We start from the raw sequence: 15,517 nt of genomic DNA on the forward strand, positions 1-15,517 counted from the left end.
TTCAGCTGGTTCCTTAGAGAAATGTAAAAAAACCCCAGTTTTTATGTATAATTTAAAGAATATATTTGATCTCTTACATTTAGAATCGCCTTTTCTTGGCATCAGAATATTTCTAATCACAAATTAATATATTTCAGAGAAAAGGGGGCACTTTTAATGGGACACTATCGTGTATTTTTGCATTTTTGTTGACTTCTATGCTAAACACAAATATGTGGGGCCCATTACAACGCATGTACAGTATTTATATGCACAATATCATTTTAACATGCATTGTCACAGATGATAACCATTCTGTATTACAGACTAGGGATGTAGCGAACTGTTCGCCAGCGAACTAGTTCGCGCGAACTTCGACTGTTCGCGTCCGCCGTAAGTTCGCGAACGTCGCGCGACGTTCGCCAATAGGCGTTCGCGTCAAAATCGTTCGACCGTTCGACCATTCGACCGCTAGTATCGAAGGATTTTCGTTCGATTCGAACGAAAATCCTTCGATCGAACGATTTCAATCCTTCGATCGTTCGAATCGAACGATTTTCGGATGTTCGAAGTTCGCGAACAGTTCGCGAACTGTTCGCAAATTTTGCCGGTGTTCGCGAACAGCGTTCGCGAACACATCGGCGGCGGTTCGCTACATCCCTATTACAGACATGAAAAGCAACATCTAAAAACTCTCCAGTAAACATTTTAATCTAAGACAAAAATAAATGATGACAGTAAGAAATAAAAAAAACTGAAAAATATAACTGGAAGCCCAGGACACTTGAGGCTTAACACAATACTGTCATATTTGATTCTGTCTGTTCCTCTGCTGTTTGAACTCCACAGAAATGCAGGGAGTTTGATAGGAAAATGTGAAACTAAAGCACATCATCTAATTATTACTCTTACACAAAAATATATACACGCTAACAATACAATACTTCTACACAACAAGTATTTTTTCTTACATTTAATGGGAAATGAATATAGCCTTTTATAGTTATTTTTTGCAAGCTGTAAATCTTCATCAACATGTCAGTGTAGATATCAGAATGCAGGTCACAAGATGTAATTCCACCTTGATTCCCTCTCTTGATCTGCCGTCAGAAGATCAAAATGTATGGAATATGAGAAGATAAAAGCTGTGCCCATTTCTAAGAAGCAATCAATTACCAGTTAATTGAAGAGGAAATATTTCAGCGTGCTGTTCTTTCCTGGTTTTCTACTTAGTTTTACAATAGCAACAAAAAAAAAAATAACTAGCTAATTTCACATTTGTAAGTGTTATTAGTGCATGGATACATTTAGATTGTGAGTATTGAGTAAGAGGAATCTGGTACATCACATTTCAGGTTAAGATATAAACAAGAACATCTACAGAGCACATTCCCCATTTTCTTCCATTAAAGTTACACCTCTAAACAAATTTTGTAATTTTAATCTGGTATTGTTTATAGAATCCAGTGTAAATATTGTAGTATACAAAAGCTATCCTTTTTTTAAAATCGTGGAACCTCTTTTCATAAACATGACTAAATATGCTATTCTTGGTTGTCCTAAATCTCTACCACTCAAGTTGCTATTAAAAACTAGAGAACTAATTTGCCAATGGCAGTTACCAGTGCTATAGAAGCAAATGGGCGCTAGGGCCTATCAAGGTTGATTCAAATTTGACTCTGCCAGGCAATGATTAAAGAGTAACTGTTCATGTGTTACTCAACTAATGAAGTAGCTGCATTCCAACACCATTACCCAATTTTATGGGCTTCATTTTGATCAATACTGCTCCGCTCCATTTACTGGCAAGACAAAAATGGCATGGTAAGCAAATAGTTAAACTGCTTCAAGGACTTAGAAAAAACATCAAGGTAGTAAATTAAAGTTATAAAGCTTGGAACTATTGGCCAAAATAGTCCTACAAGTTTTCAATGCTCTATTGTGACAAGCCAATAAATGTGACGGCACATTTGCACTGCTACAGTGATCGTTCTGCTGGCACCGGACACCTAATGGGATTTTCCTACAGTGTTTGAGCAATCCATTTGTATTTTTGCCACATTAAAGGAGAACTAAACCCCACATGGTCAAAAATCCCCACTGGCCCCCCTCCACTGACCCCCCTTCCTCCCTACTCAGTGTTACCCCAGAATTGTGTCCCCTGCAGAAATACTGCTGCTCATGCAGATTCAGCACAGCAGAGCTCACAGGCGCTATATTCAGCTTTTCAGGTTTTCTTCTTAAAGTGAGCGCCGTATTAGCGCATGCACAGTTGGAACAATCTTCAGGTTCACGACATCTGTGCATACTCTGAAATTGACGGAATTTGCTGAAGGGAAGGAAGAAGACCTGAAGAATACCGAAGCTCCAGAAGATGGTGCCAGTGAGCTCTGCTGCACTGACTCTACATGTGCAGTCAGTAATCCTACAGGTGACACAATTCTGGGGTAACACTTAGCAGGGGGAGGCCGGCTAGCGGAGGGGGGCCATTGGGGATTTTTGACCATGAGGGGTTTCGTTCTACTTTAATGTCATATCTATAAAATATTATTAACTAGGAAGGCAATGTGCAAAATGAAAAAGTTGGTGTAGTTTGCCTTTTTTGGCACTTTGCACACTGCCTTTAATTTAATTGTTTTATTTCAGTGCAAAGCAACCTGCAGTCAATGCAGCACTGCCTGTGATGGGCAGTGATCTAGCCATGAGGGGCTGGAGGGGAAGGTAATCACCAACACAGTCTGGCCCTCAAACCTATTATTCCACCTGGTCCTCAATGTCTCCTGAAGGATTAGCACCCTCCAAACTAGTAATGTGTAGAATAGAAACCAACACAACAAGGCTATTACAAGCGGGATGAACCCTGCCTATTTATATTCATCAGACTGTCTGACGAAGGGGCTTGTCCCAACATGTAATATTGACACTGCACAGTAGATTATTCTATACAATACGAGGTGCAGAGAGCAACTACACCATGAGTAGAAATGCTTTAAACATGAACTGCTTTTCTTCCATGGTCTAGGTAAAGGATCCTTTTGTTTCATGTCAGTGTTACCAGCTTACAGAAAAGAGAGATGATAGTGTAATCTTCCTATTACCTAGTATTATTATTAATAACAATGTATTTATAAAGCACCAACATGCTGCTGCTCTGTACAATAGATGAGTCAATACATTAAACATTCAGAAATTGACTGCTACAAGAGGGCCCTGCTTTGTATACTACTTGAATACAATAAATCAAGTATAATTAAAACTTTTTTAAGTCGCTAGATATTGTAATCTTATTATGTGAAGCATGATAAACACTCCTGTTGCAAATTAGCTTAAAAGCAAAGGAAGCTCTGTTGCGCTCTACCTTTTAAATGTCACTGAGATCATAGTGCTTGAATTATTTGGCTTAGAGCATGAAATCCTGTACCTTTTTTTCTCATTGTTTCACTTCAATCTAAAACACAAATATTGCTCAAAGTCACAGAAAACAAAAGCCTTCTTTGATGTTCTCTTTTTCTTTAAACCTCAATGACAGACGAGGTACAACAGTTCATGTTACTTCTCGTTTCCTTAACTGCTTTCCAACCAGACACAGCACAAATCTGCCTGATGTGACCCAATGTAAATGAGCAGAGGTACAGGAATAAAGTTACTGTAGTGGGCACAATTTCAGCTTGACTATGTTAGATAGCTGTCAACTGTACAGTACTTTACGTAGGTGTATGTTTCCTGTTGAAATATAAAGTGATTCATCTGATACTATATTTCAAAATCAAGACAAATGTCTGTTAACCAGTATGCTGTTACCAAGTAAACACCGTCATTAAAACGAATATTCCATATTTTTTTAGTTCCTGTGTACAATTACTAACAAATGTACACTATACACAATAAAAATATTTAACTCAGGTAGTCTACCTGAATTTGTGGTGGAAATCATTGTGTTGTATGACAAGAAGCATTGGCAAATTATAATCAAAATACTTTTATTTCTTAGCAGAGTGTTTGGAAATATGTATTAATTTATATCCAGTTTATATCTCCTTCATATATTCTGTTTTTTCATGTACAATTTTGTTATAGACATATGGAATGATATTCTCCTGGGAGCAACCCTAATTTTACTTTTTATTTTATGCAGTACGAAACCTTTTATCCAGAATGCTTATGACCTGGGGATTTCCGGATTAGGAGTCTTTCCGTAATTTGGATCTCCATACTAGTGATGGGCGAATTTATTCACCAGGCACAAATTCGCCGCCAGCGAATAAATTTGCGAAACGCCCGTGAAAATTCGCGGCAAAAACGGGCGCCGGCGCCAAAAACGGGCGCCGGCGTAGAAAAAAACGGGCGCCGGCGCGATTTCTCGAATTTTTCGCCGTTTCGCGAATTTCGCACGAAATTCGCAAATTTTTCAGCGAAGCGAACGGCGCAAATTCGCCCATCACTACTCCATACCTTCAGTCCACTAAAAAATTAATTACACATTTATTAAACCCAATAGGATTTTTCCCCTCCTATAAGGGAAAAGTTAAATCCATTAAAGAGAGAAGTTAAATCCATTTCAATTTCTTAAATTATTTGATTATACTCCAGTCTATGGGAGATGGCCTTCTCGTAATTAATATCCCATCCCTCCATATATGTCATTATGAATGACATACTATTCATAAGTATAAATAAACTTGTATTTTTCCATTTTTCTTTGGCATGATACAGGGTGGTAACTTACTGTGTTAATGTGAATTCTGTACAGAGAAATAAGCACCAATAGTATTTCTCTCTGACTTAGGGGTACAAGGTGGCTGAAAAATGAAATACATTTATAATGAACAAATCTCTATAAACCAAAAAGAGAAATGCAGTGTTCATATTTAATTGTATTTTCCTGCTTCTGACTATATCTCTTTCTAAAGAAAATAATTGGCTTAAAATGCTATATTTCATCATAATGTTGCGCAGAGACAGTACATTGCCTCGGAAAATAAAAGGCTTCGGCCATTAACCATTCCTTATAATAGATGCGATGAACAGAAAAAATAGGGCTGGAAATTTCTATCTCATTTTTCATTACATTTTTATGCTGAGTGCGATTAAGTAGTGCATTATATCTTACTACCTGACATCTCTCCGCTTACGAGACATATCATAAACAAATGCTCTGCACTTGTTCCATTAGTACATAGTCATAATCAGTTATACATTACCTATTCTAAATATCCAGAAAGACTGGGGGTGTAAAATATGGTCTTTCACTACACGTCAGACAAGTATGATGACTTGTAATTACAGGCTCTTGCCATAAATTGATTTTGCCTTTACCCTGAATATCTGTATGAAGGCAAAACACTCCTGATTAAGATAAAATAGGTATATCAAAAGAAAAAAAAATGCTTATGTAAAGTGTAATTTTGCCTATGGCTTTCAAACAGTCCTTCACTTTCTGATGGCAGAAATGTTTTATGAAATTCAGTATTTTATTTTTTTTTTGTTTTTAAGATAATTTGAACAGTATTTGTTTTTGTAGAGCTTCCATTTATGACAATAAATGTCTATTTGTATTCCCTCTGAGAGCTACGGAATCCATCTGTATGGTATATACTGTAAAACTACAATAAACAAACAATAAAGCATGAATGGATTGAAAACTGTATATTAAAGTGAAGATAAATAAAATTGTGTTATGATGAGCAAGACATGAAACACTTAGGAACATTGTAGAGTAAATTCAACACACTCACGTGAATTAGTTTGCTGCATAGACATAATCTTGTCAAGGACTGTCAAGTCTTTCCTTTTTTTTGTTTCCAGGAAATGTGCAAATAGGATGGGGAATACAGTACTGTGTCTCTGTTAGGAAGGTTTCTCATCATAATTAACCACAGCTACAGTAATTCAATATGTGAATATTAATTCACCTTTCTCAAGACCATTTCTCAGGCTATACACTCCTTCTAAGATGTCTCATTTCATAACAAACAATTAGTGCATACCCTTTCATTCCTTAAAGTGACACCAAACTCTAAAATCAATTTTTTTATGCTATTTAGTACATCAAGATAAAAATGGCCTGTTGTCACAGCTAATATCACTATGATTTATTTATATTGTGCTGTCTTATTCAGCAGTGTTTTACTCAGGTTATACAACAATCAATTCCATATTTATCATCATATGAGAAATTTTATCATGAGCCAATTAATGTTCCTGTATGTTTTTGGAGTGTGGGAGGAAACCAGGAAACCCAGACAGACACAGGGAGAACATACAAACTGCTTGGAGAAAGTAACCTGGCTTGAATCACATCTAGGGCCCGAGCACCGCAAAGCAGCAATGTGCCTCTGTGCTTCCTATGTTTTATTTTTCTGTACAGGCAATAAACAAACTGTGCCTGCTTTGCCTAGTTAATCCTATATTACTTTGCTTCCATATTTTTACAACACTTTTCTGTCATTTCATTGGAAAGATTTGACAGGAGAGCTTTGAGAAACATACTAAGAAAAAAGATTGTTTTAATACATACAATTTCATCCACATGCAAAAATAATGGAACCTTAAAACATTAGGGGGCCGATTCATCAAGAGTCGAATATCGAGGGTTAATTAACCCTCGATATTCGACTGGGAACTAAAATCGTTCGACTTCGAATATCGAAGTCGAACGATTTTGCGCAAATCCTGCGATCGATCGATCGAAGGATTTTTCGTTCGATCGAACGATTAAATCCTTCGAATCGAACGATTCGAAGGATTTTAATCCAACGATCGAAGGAAAATCCTTCGATCAAAAAATCACAGGCAAGCCTATGGGGACCTTCCCCATAGGCTAACATTGACTTCGGTAGGTTTTATCTACCGAAGTAGGTGGTCGAAGTATTTTTTAAAGAGACAGTACTTCGATTATCGAATGGTCGAATAGTCGAACGATTTTTACTTCGAATCGTTCGAATCGTTCGAATTCGATCGAATTTAACCAATTCGATGGTCGAAGTACCCAAAAAATACTTCGAAATTCGAAGTTTTTTACATTCGAATTCTTCACTGCCCCTAGATATTACGGGTTTTATACATTGCATATTTTATTGCAAGACATTTTGACACAACAGGAGCTTGCTAAATGTAGGGCACTCTTCCATTAGACACATACAAAGATACATATTTAAAAACAAGGTATAGTGTCCATGCAATGATTCTTTTGTTGATTTTATTTTTTGCATTTGAAATGTATGTAAACATGGGACATTCTGATACAAAATTGTCACAGATAGTAGGGCACTTTACTATCTGCGTAAAGTTACTGTAGCCAATTTCGTTTTCCATGTCACATCAGAGTCTTTTATATAGCTTCTGGCTGAAAAACAACGGGATAGCAAAGCATTTACAAAATAAATATATAAAAGAGGAAAAGTACAAAAGTAAAATAAATGAGTTGCTGAACTTTTCTTTCTGTGCTTATTCATTTGTAATTGGAACTTCCGTATCTTAAATTTAGACCAGAGGGACTTTAATCAATACCAGTCATCCCTTGTTAGTAGCACAATTGCACATGTCCAGTAAGCAGTAGTGCTTTGCAAGAACTTAGGGACTTGTTCAGCATTAGTGATAAAGCCCATTTCAAAATTTCTCCCCTGACACTGATTGTAATGGAAACTACCAAGATAGGGCCTGATACTTTTAAGAAGTGTATCTTGTTTGCACAAAAATTTCAAGTTACATTAAATCAAATCATGTCAGTCCTGTCAGTTTTAAGTGTTATAAGAGTACATGTATCAAGGCAAAGTTTGGTGAACACTAACAATTTCCTCTGTCTGAGTTGTTGGTTGCTCTTTATATGCAAGTTTCTTTGCCTTTTGAATCAACCTACAGAGGGAACCCCGGAAATACCCTGGAATACTGCTGTAGCTCAAGAGTTCCCGGCATCTATACATATATATATATATATTGTAAGATATGAGTGTCAAAAGGGCACTTTATACTGTATGTGCCCTTTAAGCCAAAAGTTCTAAAATACTGAGTCGAAAAGGTCTGAACCCCAGAATCACTCAGTCCCGTTTGCATATGGGCTATCTGTGCACTCATGCCCAGTTAATTTTCTTCCTTGCAATAACCAAGCATGGAGTAATTTCCATTTCTCTATATTTTCTTGATTAAACAAATAAGTAAAAAGTGCAAGCTATATTCACTGAACCCATGTATAAGTTGATATACTGCCTCTTCAAGCACTGACCATTGATCAGCTTATAATAATAATAATAACGAAATAGGTAGAGCTTTGCAAACGTGGACCATAAAACCTGTCACTTTGGCGAAATACTTTTATTAAGCATTGGATATAAACACAACTAAAGATGACAGGAGCACAGAATAAACACACCCAAAAGGACTGAACCTCATATTTTTGTTTATTTCCCATACTAACATCCCCCAACCCCTGAAAGTTGAACCTTACATATTAATGTTGAAACTAAATGCAATTAAATTTTATTGTTAAAACAAAAATAAATCAAAGAGATTAAAAAAAAAAAGATTCTTAAAGTGGACCTGTCACCCAGACACAAAAATCTGTATAATAAAAGTCCCTTTCAAATTAAACATGAAATCCAATTTCTATTTTTTATTAAAGCATTCATGGCCGTTGTAAGCTCATTTAAAAATCTCAGCTGTCAATCAAATATTGTCTGCCCCTCCTCTATGCCATGGGCATAGAGGCGGGGCAGGCAATTACTTTCACTTTCCATTCAGCACTTCCTAGATGTCACTGCTCTCTCCACATTCCCCTGTGCTCGTTAACATTTAATTGTGTAGCCAGGGCATGGAAATGGACAACGGGTCCCCCATTCTGGTGCACAAACAAGATTTTGAGATCATACAAGACTTGTCTTAATAACAGTGTCCACAAAATGGCTGCTGCCTGCTTGTTATAATTATGAATTCCCAGACTGAAGGAAACAAGATTCAAATAATTTATACAGTGTAATTAAAGTTCATTTTGCTTGACTAATGTGATAAAATAGGATTTTGAATAATTTTTTTGGGTGACGGGTCCCCTTTAATAATGCCTACTTTATTCAAGGGAAATAAGATGCTATCATGAAGAAATTGTACATTTTATTCCAAAAATGTTCACGTGCATAAAATGGTGAGGCATGGTACAATTAATAACGGAAATATAAATCTACCAACTTGTCAGATATAAAATAGCAGTTAAGCAGACGTCTCTGATCTTGATATCAATGCAAAATACCAAAATGGTTGGGCTAAAAGGCTCTACTTTATACAGAACAACAGATTTTGTTATCATGTTACTGGAATAAAGCTCCTTTTGAGGTATTCAAAGAGAGAAGAATAAACTATTTTGGCTAAGAGTTCATCTACTGCCCTGTGTGCATGAAATGGATTGAGTCTACAGAGACTTCGTATACAGTAAGAATTTTTATAAAATTCTGTTGGTGAATGAATTTTCATATCAAATAACTTCCATTGGAGAAAGAGTCTGGGAATAGAGCTCAGCAAAGACGGAATACACATTTATGAGGACGATTTAAATTTAAAATTTCTACTATTTCATTTCTTTGCCTGTGCTTTTTTGTTAACATTTTGTAGGGATAGTGATATTTGTCATTATTTATAATGCTCAACAAATATGCATATTGAAAAGTAATATGAACTGTTCTGGTATGATACTGATACCAGAAATTAAACCATTTTTACATCTATCATAACATTGTCTTTGCATGCTATTTTTAATTTTCCCATAAAAGTATTCGCCCAATACATTTACATTACTTATCAGATCCCCTGTGTTACTTTATGAGGGGGTTGCCATATTTATGCAGCAGTAGCCTGTTAGCATTAGAAACTCCAAGGGGTCTATTATTAAAGGTCAAGTTTTTTGGTGAAAAAATCTCAGTTTTTTAGAGGAAAAAACCTTGCTCAATTCAAGCTTCAAAAAGAAAAAAATGTAAATTTTAAATTGTTGCACGATTTTGCTGTGACTTGTTGTGTCACTGATTTTTTCATAAAGAATTAATGGTAAATAAAGGGAATTCAAGTTTGACAGTTTGGTCAATTTTTGTTTTTCATAAAGTGAGAAAAAATTGAGTTTTATTAGATAACCCCTAACTGATTGAGAAGGGACAGTCAGGTTGGCAAAACAATCAAGTTTAGGAACTTAAAGTAACAATTACTTGCAAAAGTAGACCTATCAGCAAAAAAACGGACAATGGTAACTTTTACTGTACATTAATATTTTGAAAACTAGTTTTTTATGGGCTTATTTATCAAAAACTTAATTTGTGAGTTTTTAGAGTTTTTCCTACTTAAATATAATCCATTAAATATTATATTTATGTATTTCCTTTTTGCTGTGATAAAAAAAGTATAGGATCTATTATCTGGAATGCTGGATAAGTCTGCTAAAAACCATGTAAGCATTTGATAACCCCAATAGGATTGCTTTGCCTCCAATATGGATTGATGCAGCTAAATTACCACCCAATACAACGTACTGTTTTATCATTACAGAGAATAAGGAAATCATTTTTAGAAATTAGAATTATTTGCTTAACTTGGACTCTTGGATTTTTTATGTAATATGAAAAAAGGGATCCCATAACTGTATATGAAGCTAAACAAAAGCCATGCAAGAAATCCAAGACAATATCTGTACAATTAAGGCTTATTCTGTTCAAATAATGAATACAGTAAAAGTATCATCATGTGTGGGAGCACATTACTGTGAGAAAAGCCCTTCTTGTGATTTTTCTGAATCAATATTTATGCAAAGCTTGCTGCTTGCCTGTATGTATTTATATTAGCAGCTTCCATTGCAGGCAGAAAAGATTGGATTAAGTTTTAATAATGCTTAACTTAACTTTGCTGTCAATTTTTAATATAAATGCATGTGCTTTTTTTTGCTTCTGATGAGCTTAAACACCGTGAAGCGTATTGCTAATGTAAAGAAACCTTGGGCAATAGTGACTGCAAACAAAATCAACATACTGCATCAACAAATACTATGGAATATTTTTATTAAAGGTAGTGTAAGAAATCTCTAGCAGTGTATTCCAGCCTACTTATTAGGGCGAATATAATTTAGCAGTGCATATATAGTGTATCCTATTATATAATATGTTTGCCATGCTAAAAATATATATTCATTATATCTAGTAGACAAGGATGTGTTCTTACCTTGACACAACAAGGAAAACTCATGTTTTTAAAATGATGTCTGGTTGTTATGGTGATTCATGTATTCCTTTAGGAAACAAGGGCAAAAAGTCACAAGCTTTCTGATTTAACTAAAAGTAGAAAAAGAAAAATGAGAATTTCCAGTAGCATAGACATCCCCAGGGCCTACTGCAAGTCCCTTTTAAGGCTGTGATCGTCTTAACTTTGGGGGTTGATTTCTTTCCCTCTATAGAATAAGGTATACCTTACTGGACAGCCCATATTTTGATACTAGTATTCATTTCTAATTTGTGAGTTAGAGAGGATAAAATTAATTGTAAAAAATGTACATGCTTTAATATTTGTAAATTATAAAGCAGGTTTGATACATGATGAGGGTTAATATTAAAATTTTCTACAATAAGTTGAGGAACAAATTGACGGCACTTCTGGAAAAGATTTATTACTGCTGTATGTCCTGACGCGTTTCGGGAATTAATCCCTTAGTCATAGGTAACAGTGCATACCAAACAGCCACATTTTATACAAAAAGTGACAGTGACCCCTAGTGGGTACTCAATAAAAACATATTATTTTTTATTTAAATATCTTTAAAACGTCTTGCATGGTAATACTGTTAAAAAAGTTAAAACCCAAACAAACTGTAGACATGTAAATATACCTTGTGTATCTCGGTCTAATTCGGTTTAACGCTGATTAGAGGTCATGAAGAGGAGGAGGTGGGAGAGGGGAGGGGAAGGGGGGGGGGAAAAAGGGGGAAAGAGAAGTGGGGGTGGAAGAAAGGTGAGAAATGGACGGCAGGTAGAGATTAACTCCTACTCTGCTTTGGGTCTTATAAGGGTGACGAGTCTAATATAGATAACTGATGTCGTGTTTAAAGTTGAGACCATTAGGAATTCTGGTATCTAATTTAAGAATCCAGAAGGCCTCTCTAAGATTTAATGCATGGATAACATCCCCTCCCCTATTGGGTATTTTTACTTTTTCAATTACCTTGACTTTTAGGTCCCTGATGCCACCCAGTGAGCATGTCTTAAAATGCCTCCCTACCGGGGTGGTTTCCTCCTTATTGGTTATGCTCCTGATGTGTTCCCTAACTCTCTCTTTTAGAGTACGGGATGTACGACCCACATATTGCTTGTTACAGTGATTGCACTCAAGGAGGTATACTACATTTTTAGTATTACAGTTGTAGAACCCTCTACTTTTGAACACCTGTCCTGTGTTCTTAGATCTAAAATCGGGGCCTACGAAAATGACTTGGCATGTTTTACACTTGTTGGCACCACACTTGTAAGTGCCTCTCACTGTTAGCCAATTGTCTGCTACATTAATTGGGATAAACGAGACCTGACTGGGGGCTAATATTTTGCCCAGGGTAGGGGCCTTTCTTGGTACACATTTGACATCAGTTTTAGCCAAAATTTCCGACAATTTACTGTCTGCTTCTAATATGGGCAAATATTTTTTAACAATTCTACAGATTTGAGCATACTCCTCACTGTATTCAGTGACAAAAAATAGTTTTTGTGTTGTTGGGTCCCTCCCTCCGCCCCCTCCCCTACAATCTGGGTGGCACTGATTTTCTCTCTTCCCGATTTAGGTTCTGTTTTCGCTTTTTCATAAGCGGTTTTAATTAGTTTGTTGGGGTACCCTCTATCCTTTAATCTCTCCCCCAACTGTCTCGACTGGAGATCGAAAGTGGCGTCCTGGCTGCAGTTTCTGCGAAACCTGACGAATTGGCTATAGGGTATACTGTTGAGGGTATGTTTCGGGTGGCAACTATTGTACTTTAAAATAGTGTTGCCTGCCGTTGGCTTCCTGAAAATTTCAGTGTCGATCCTATTCGTATGTGAGTTCCCTTTTAGGGTGAGGTCCAAAAAACAAATTTGATTTTTGTGGTGTTCGAGTGACAATTGAAGATTATAATTATTGGTATTGAGGTATCGATGAAATTCTTCTATTAGGCCAATTGGGCCATTCCATATAAACAACAGGTCATCGATATACCTTCCATACCACACAATATGTGATCGAAAGGGGTTATCACATCCATAGACGTGGCACTGCTCCCACCGACCCATATAAAGGTTGGCGTAGGAGGGGGCAAAGGATGCCCCCATGGCAGTGCCACGTCTCTGAAGGTAGTAACCCCCGTCGAAGTGAAAAAAATTGTGAGTTAGTAAAAATTCCAAAACCAACAAATTAAAGTGAACAAAATCATGTGTATAGACATGTGCTTCTTGAAAAGTGTTCGCAATGGACTCTAGGCCCATGCTATGTGGGATCATGGAATATAAGGATTTTACATCCATAGAGATCCAATGATACGTGTCCCGCCATGTGATACTCGATATTTTCTCAATGAGGTGTCCCGTATCCCTTATATAGGAGCCCAAGAGGGGAACCAGTGGTCTTAAATTTGAGTCAAGCCAATCCGAAAGGCCCTCGTTGGCCGATCCAATACTAGCCACTATGGGTCTACCCTCTGGGTTTTGGATCGATTTATGTATCTTTGGGAGATGGTGGAAGATCGGAATGGTCGGTGTACGTCTGACCAAATAATCCCAATCCCGTCTATCCACCACTCCCAAAGAGATGCCATAAGATACCAATTCTTCAATAGCCTTAGAAAATTTCTCTTGTGGGTTAAAAGAGAGGTGGGAATAAGTTTCTATATCATTGAGCTGTCGCTTTGCTTCCGCTAAATAATCAGTGGTATTTAAGACCACCACACTGCCGCCTTTATCAGCCTGGCGTATGGTGATGTCAGTAGCAGCCTTCAGTGATTCAATGGCTTTCCGTTCCTCAAGGGAGATGTTCCATTTTCTACGGGGGGGAACCTTTGTGGTGAGCTTTTTGAGCTCTTGTTCCACCAAATCCTGGAACATGTCCATTGAGGGACATCTTGATTGCAGGGGATAAAACTTTGAATTGTAGCTTTTGTTCAGTTTTGATCTATTAATCAATTGCTCATCTAAGGGGCTTTCCCTATTGTTCTCATTTTCTAATGCACATAAATCAGCAAGACAGGACTGTTCTATAAACGTGTCTAGGGAAATTGGTTGGTCAATAGTCTCCTGGGCCTGCGATTGTGTGCTATAATCTCTATGAACTGAGACTGATTCTATACCCTCGCCCCCTGGTCCAAAGTGTCTCCTTAGAGTTAGTTTGCGAACAAATTTGTTCACATCTAGTAACGTGTTAAATAGACTAAAATGGTGGGTGGGGGCAAAAGATAGACCCTTACTAAGGACTGAGACCTGTGGGGGAGACAAAGCGACAGAAGATAAATTGACAACATTTAGTATGTCCTGTCTTTCTTCTTGGGGTTGGTTCTCAGTTGATAAGGTCTTTCCCTGGAACCGTTTCCCTCCTCTTCTTGTCTTTTTCCTGGTCTGTCGTTTTTCCTGTTCCAGCTTCCTTTCTCCTGTTTTTTCCGATTTGTGTATTGATTCTGTCCGTGGTAGTTTTTTGACTTCCTATTTGTCTCCACGGTTTCTGCATCATCAAGGTCAGCCAGAGTTGGTATACGTCTATTTTGTCGTAAAGACGTCATGTCATCCGTACAAAAAGAGGTCTCCTCCCCTGAGTCACTAGAGAAGGAAACTGCTTTATTCCGGTCACGCTGGTAATTTTTTTGTATAAAATGTGGCTGTTTGGTATGCACTGTTACCTATGACTAAGGGATTAATTCCCGAAACGCGTCAGGACATACAGCAGTAATAAATCTTTTCCAGAAGTGCCGTCAATTTGTTCCTCAACTTATTGTATGCTTAGCAGTCGGATACTGCTTGACAGAGCACCTGGAGGAGTACCTGTGGGGAGCAGTAGCGGTCCTTTTTTCTTGTTTCCTATCTTCTTAAAATTTTCTACACTATACTGAATTATGGTTAAACTAAATGTTGAAAAAGTCAGGAAGACTGATTTCAGTCTATATATAACTTGCCTAACTGCTAGTTGATCCAGAGGAAGGCAAAAAACTTTTTTAATTAAATTTTTCTCCAATTTTTAATAATTATTATTATATTAATTATTGTTTAAAATTAAATAGTAGACTTTTATGGTAGTTCCAGGATATATGTTTTATACCATGCATAGTAGGCAACATCATAACAAACCAACAGAAAATGATTAGATTAGTAAACCTTCAGTCTTTCTGCTGGTCCAGATACAATCTCTTCAAGTATGAATTCAAAATGTCCAACGAAATCTCTTCCCAGTTGCAACATTTAAACAGTTTTGATGTTTAGTCAGTAAGAAATCAGGTAGCCGGCATGCCTTCTTCTTGTGTCTTCTTGTGCCTTCTTCTTGTGTCTCCGCTCATGCTGAACCCGGAAGTGACATAATTACC

This window comes from Xenopus laevis, chromosome 2S, assembly GCF_017654675.1.
Source record: "Xenopus laevis strain J_2021 chromosome 2S, Xenopus_laevis_v10.1, whole genome shotgun sequence".
Taxonomy (NCBI): Eukaryota; Metazoa; Chordata; class Amphibia; order Anura; family Pipidae; genus Xenopus; species Xenopus laevis.